This window comes from Argiope bruennichi, chromosome 6 (genome assembly GCF_947563725.1).
Source record: "Argiope bruennichi chromosome 6, qqArgBrue1.1, whole genome shotgun sequence".
Taxonomy (NCBI): Eukaryota; Metazoa; Arthropoda; class Arachnida; order Araneae; family Araneidae; genus Argiope; species Argiope bruennichi.
The window spans coordinates 84,522,573-84,529,673 of record NC_079156.1 but is presented as its reverse complement, the minus strand read 5'-3'; positions in this window follow the sequence as shown (position 1 = coordinate 84,529,673).

The window sequence follows — 7,101 nt, the reverse complement described above, 5'->3', positions numbered from 1 at the left end:
CCTGCACAAATTCGCTGCCAAATGTGATTTCAACACAATGGGGCTCTTTCTTATAGAATTTCGGTACATGAAGATGCTGGGATTGTGCGTGGTAATCTTGTCTCATGGCTACCGAGATCCCTTATTTATCGTTTCTTTATTTTTGTTTGTAAGATGCTATTATCTATGAAATGCCAGCGGATTTTGAAATGAATCTTGTCACAAGAATCGCTGCCTCTACGATCAACGAAACTTTCGGTATTTTTGAAAATGTTCGCCAATCAATGAAGTTTAGGCGTCAATTTGCAAGAATGCCGGTGGGCGGAATTTCGAACACCTCCACTAATGCTTCTAACTTTTGTATTTTTTTAATGTAATAAAGTGTTTAATTCTGCTTTCTATATTATGTCCTTTCTTTATCACTTGAAGGCGGCATTCAGGATCCTGCTTTCAGATGTGGATCTGATTCCTATCAATGTTAACTATCTCCCCTTCAAGTTTGTACATGGAATTCAGAAACACCCTGTATAATTTAAATTCTAATAATATCGTTTCTAACAATAATATTTTAGAATGAGAATTTTTTTTATTGATCTCTATAACTATTTCTTTACAAAAATTCGTTATTTTTTTTAATTTATAAAAACTTTTAAATCAATAATAAAAAGAAGTTATCTCATTAAAATCTTTATATACTTTAAAGAAGTCTGTACATATTTACAAATATTGTGATATTTTGGCCAATTAATATTTAATAGAACATTCTGCAGCATCCATAACAACTTATAGTGCAATATTGTGTTTTTTGTTGTTGTTTCTAATGGTCTAGACAAGCCCACTGACTTTAAGAAGTCAGTTGTGGTTTAAGCCAAGGGTACGTCTCTTGTTTTTTCAGTAGCGCCATCTAGGACCAAGAGAACGACTTAGCTATACACACGTCACAATCCTTTTTACGGGGCGGACTTCATTCACTTATCGACAGATCGGAATTTAGACCTGAATCAGAGAACGATCACCCCTGATCCAGTTCCCCCAGTGATATTACTCTCGCCATGGAGAACTTTGTGACCACGGCAGATTTATACACTCGTCGGCCACCACGCACGCGGAGAGTCTTCGGCCGGTGGGATTAGAACTTGCAACCTAAGGGACGCGAATCCAATGCCCTGCCAACCAGGCTATCCCAACCATGGCCCTCAAAGAGATCGACTCTTTAGGACGCCTTACCAAACTAGGCTATCGTGGCCCTTTTGGATGATTGTTTTTCCATTCGTACTGTGTTTAGTTCGCTAACATAGTTTCATGGCACATGAGAAAGCCAGAAACAAGTCTCGAGGAAGAATGGTACAGGAGAGTTGCATCGAATACCCCTTCACGCGGTAAGATCCACTTCATAGTAAATCATATTCATAAATACCAAGACCTCTTCAAGATTACACAATTACTGAGATCAAAATGCCACTAGTCAAAATCAATTAAATCATTCATTCAAAAGCAGTTCTCACGAAAGAAATCAAAACTCGGGCCTACAGATTTCTGACTCTACAGTGTTCGTTTATATGTTTATACATGTCATACAGTTGTTCACAATGTAATTTATCAATTTTTTCTTTTCAGTTAATCTCATTTCCCTGCAAGTTCAAACCATAGTCACCATTTGTTTAAGTATTCTTGAACCCTCCATTTAGTTATTACTTCACCAAAAATTGAATACAGTCGTGTAGGATTTGACACCAATGCGATTCTCTTTGGAGATCCCTGGATGGTTTGTCGACTATTTCTTTCGTTTTTCTTTTTCCCTCTTTCATTCTTTCCCCTCCCCCTTCCGTCAATCTTGTGCTCATCCAATTGGTTAGATAACTTAGTGTTATAGGCACCAAGGCACAGGATGGCGTTATGTTATGTGTTTAGTTCGCATTTCGTATTGATGCTGTGTACTTTGCGCACCAACTTCCAGTTATCTCTAAATATATTCTATTGAGTTTAGATTCGGCGACTGGCATGGCGCTTTCGGATTTTTATTAGCTGTTATAGACACTAGAAATGAACATTGAGAGCAGTATACTTAGAGTTATTATCCTGATTAAATTAACCTGTTTCCAATACCCAAATTTCGGGGTCATCATTTTAAATTATTTTAGAAAAAATTAAATAAAAATAACTATTAGTTTCTTTCATCAACAACAAAAAAAACCAGCTAATTATTTGGTCTTGATATTAACATGCACTTAATAGTTCCACCAACATATTTTATTGTTCCAACTAAGTTCACTTTTAAAACTAATATAAAAAAATCCTTAAATAAAATATTATTTGCTCTTTAAATAAGCCTTGAATTTCATTTTAAATGTGTCCGACTTATTTATATTATGCATTATGTTATACTTGCATTATAACAATTATCTTGTAACGAAGACCCTTCAACGCAGCCACTCCCTTTGAGCGGCCAAATTTTCTTGGTTTAGAACCGCTTTGGGAGGTTTCATTGTATATATATTTTCCAGAAATATGATGCCAAAAATAAAATTTCATTTAACTTTTCATTAATTAAAATTCTAATTTAAATTTTTTTAAATCGCTCCGATGTGCACATTTTTACCTTCCAAGATATACATGTGGCAAATTTGGTAGCTGTACGTCAAACTGTTTGGACTGTAGAGTCCCAACTCAGACAGACACACATACATATTCATTTTCATTATCAGTAGAGATGCATGATTTTGATACTTCTATGAAGTATATAAAAATGGCAATATTAAAATTTTCTCTTGAAAAATTCTTATATTTCAGTGTTTACAAAATTTTTTGGACAAGATTTTCTGTAAATAATTCATAACATTGCATTTAAAATATTCGAAAATGTTATAAGCATCGAACAGAAGTTTCAATTTGACAAAAGAGAAATTAATTAAAATATCTGAGTCATAATGGGACGCCAACGCTTTATTTATAAATATATTTTTATAAAACTCTAAATGATATTTAGACATTTAAAAAGCTAAATAGACGTCGATTTAAACAAAAGATCATTAATTAATTAATTTTTTTAGAAAATAGAGAAATAACTATAAAATCTGAAATTAAAAGTTAGAAATCATTCGAAAAAAAAAAAAAAAAAACTACTGAACATCTACGTCACGTTCTGAATTCAGTACAGACCATTGAACCTAGAGCTGTCATATTTGGGGCATAGTTGCTCATCGGATAATCAGTGCTTACTAAAGAAATTTCTTTTTTAACTAAGCATTAATCAATATTATAACTTTTTTTTTTCTGAATAGCTTCAAAAAATATCATACAGAACCATTCTTACAACACTACTTTAAAATTTAAAAAGTTAGCTTTTCAGATATACCAAATTTATATTCCTACAAGCTTCTCTCTCATCAAATTAATTTTAAATGAAATTTGTTACGATGCTTTTTATTTCTATAGCGAAATTCAAACTAATTTTATTGTCTCGGTAAATCCTTTTTCCTGTGCTTTTCTTCATTTTTAAATACACTGCTTGACAATTGCTAAGGAACAAGTGATTTATGCAAAATTGCGTCTCAGACAGTTAACCAATAAAAGTAAATTCAAGTTGAGAGGGCGTGGCAGACCAGGACTCGTTATCTGTATAAAAAACATTGCAAACAAGCTCATAATTCATACGAAAATTCATGCTTTTTGATGTTTGACCCAAAGTAGGGCAAGATATTATAAAAGTTTTTTCTTTGAAATTCTGTTTGCTTCTTGCAATAATTAAGAGCAACATGTCAGCAAGACATCATTTGAGTGCCTACGATCTTGGACGAGCAGTTGGACAACTGGAAGATGGTCAAAGTGTCACCACTGTAGCTGCTACAATGGGTGTATCAAAGAGTGTCATCTCACGATTAAAGAAGGCCACTGAAGGTGGAAATGCTTTGCAAAAGCATGCCGGGGATAGTGGTAGGAACACCACACCTTTAGAGGATCGCTATGTAGCCCTCGTGGCAAAAAGGAACATAGATTTAACTCCTGACCAGATAGCTACAAACCTTTTAACCGCTACTAGTACTCATGTTTCTGCCAGAACCGTCTCACGGCGATTAAATCAAGCGGGTTTGTATGCACGGAAGCCTGTTCCTTGCATCCCGCTTCAACCAGCCATCGTCGTGAGAGATTACGCTGGTGTAAGAAACATGTTGGTTGGGATATCCAAAATTGATCTCGAGTGATGTTCTTAGACGAATCTCGTTTCAATCTGACAAGTGATTTTGGTCACCAATTGCTGTGGAGAGAGCGTGGAACACGTTATGCACCACAGTTGGTTAGTGAACGTGATCGGTACGGCTCAGGCCTGATGGTGCGGGCAGCCATCATGCACAATGGCAGAACACCGCTTCACATCTTTCAGCAAGGAAGCGTTACATCGCAGCGGTATTGCAGAGAGGTTATTCTGGATCATGTTCGTCTTTTTAAGGATGCTGTAGGTCCAGACTTTTTGTTTATGGACGATAATACGCGTCCACATAGAAGCGTTGAGCTATCGGACACACTGCAAAGTGAAAATATTGTCCGTATGCAATGGGGTCCTGCTTACTCTCCCGACCTAAATCCCATTTAACATGCCTGGAATGCTCTTGGCAGACTGTTTCACAAAGAACCATCCCTCCTCGAACAGTGCAAGAGCTCAAAATCGCCTTGTGAGAGGAGTGGGACAATATCCCCCAAGAACTCCTCGATAGTTTAGTGGAAAGCATGGAGAACAGATGCAGAGTGCGCATTAGTGTCCGTGGTCATCACATATCTTACTATGGTACTCATGTCTGCATCATTCTGACCTGAAGATCAATTTTTGTGGGACTTTTTGGAAATCCTTCAAGGAGCATCTTCTTTTTATTTTTAAGTTTTTAATTCTTCGATGTGTCGTTAGCGGCACCATTTTGTACTATAATAAATGCACATCCTCCGTACTAAATATGCTCTTAGTTTCATTTCTTCAATCATTGTCTACACTTCATTATTCTGAAAAACGTAACTGTTCCTTAGCAATTCTCAAGCAGTGTAATTTAAAAATTGATTTATCTGGACAATGATAGCATCTCAAAAATCTTTTATTAATTAGAGACTGTTCAGAATCAGTCCGCAAAACACAATCATGTTACTCACAAGACTATGTTTTCTAATGTTTAAGTAATAATAATAATAATAATAAATACATCAATTCCAAAGAATTTTCGCTTTCCTTAATGTGACAATGATTTTTTAGACTCGCATAATTGTTGTAAATTACTTGAAGTTAACACACAAAATAAAATGGCCGATGCATTATCATATTGCTGATTGGAGGTTCGAAATGTAAGGAGATTTCTCTTGTATTAGAATAGGAAGCCTCTGAAGATCTGACTTATTTTTCTTGAAATTGATGGGTCATTAAAATGTCTTTTACTATAAAACAGTTTGAATCTCAAAATATCCAGTCAAAATGGCTGAGTTCTGATGATCTAAATATAGTGACGGAAATATTTGTTTTTAAATCCATAGTTTATGAAGCTTCATTCCTTCGTCCGTTTCGATTTTTTATTTGCTTGAAAACTTCATTCCATATAGAGATATAAATAATATTATTAAATTTGTTGCTTATTATATAATACCATTTGTTATAATTTGAATTTTAATGCAGTTGTACATCGTATAAGATTCTCACTTAGTTATTATTTTATTGTAAAATCAAATTAGTCTCTTCTTTATTTTTATGAACCCAAAACAATATATACATTCAAATTATTGGCAATGCAGCTGGAAATTTAACCTCTAGAAAAATTGTGAAAAAAGGTCAAAGCTTAAGTTCTCTTACGGTAAATTTGCAGAAAAGTGTAGTAGAATGAAATCAATCAATCTATCAATAAAAGAAATTTTATATAGTAAAAATCTTATTTTTCTGGAGGTTACGAGAAGCAAACATAGTATTCGCAACATTTTAGTGAATACTATGAAGAAATGTGGTATAATAAAAATGCAGATTAAATAATTAAGATTTAAATTCATTAATGGTTATAAAATATTCTAACAATACTATTTTTTCGATACTATGAAATCAAATCAGTTCTACCTATTCTTAAAAATGCACACACACACACACACACACACACACACACACACACACACACACACACACACACACACACACACACACACACACAGAGAGAGAGAGAGAGAGAGAGAGAGAGAGATACAAATATTTTAATAGCAGAAGAAGAAATAAATCCACCCCATATAAAAATTATACAAATATATACATATTTTTTGTTTGTTTCAAGAATTAAATCTTTCTCCCTAATTTCAAGAAATAATTTTACAATTCAATGTAATAAAAATGTTTTAATAAATTTAAACATTTTTAAAAAAATTATGAAATGGGACACATTTAACTATTAATAACTATAACTGTATTAAAGCAAAAATTATAAATATTCTTTTACGTAAGTTTTATGCAGTGTTATTTGAAACGCGATTACCAATTCCCACTCAGATTTGCTGCGATTTGAAACTACAAGGCAATTTTAATTTTTCTGAGAAATTGAAAAAAAAGAAGGATCTATTTTTCTCACAAAGCGAGAATTCGACGCGTTAAGCAATTGCTTCACATCTTTGAGCGAGGAAGCGTTACATCGCAGCGGTATAGCAGAGAGGTTATTCTGGAAATTAATTAGTATTCCTAATGGGAGGAAAATCTGCAGAAGGGAAAGTAATATCTTTGCTCACTTTGTGACACTCAAAAGTAGAAAACAATGTAGGAAATGGAGAAATTCAATTTTAAAAGAATCGTATTTCAGAGCAATGCATAAATATATTACCTCATCCATCCTTAAAAATTAGATTTAAAACAGACATTTTAGGAAGAAAAAAAAAATGTATATATTTCAAACTATTTTTTAAAGAACAAAAAAAGCCTATAAAAGGAATATAAAATTAGTTATGCTTAGAATAATCCATTCATCTAATGATTCTTTCTAATTGTATAGAAGAAATGAATGGTCTCGTTTACAAAGATCTATGAATATTTACACGATAATATTTTTTTCAAAATATATTTAACAAAAAAGAGTATAAGACCTGTTTGCAGTATAATGCGTGGAAAATAATCAAAAAAAG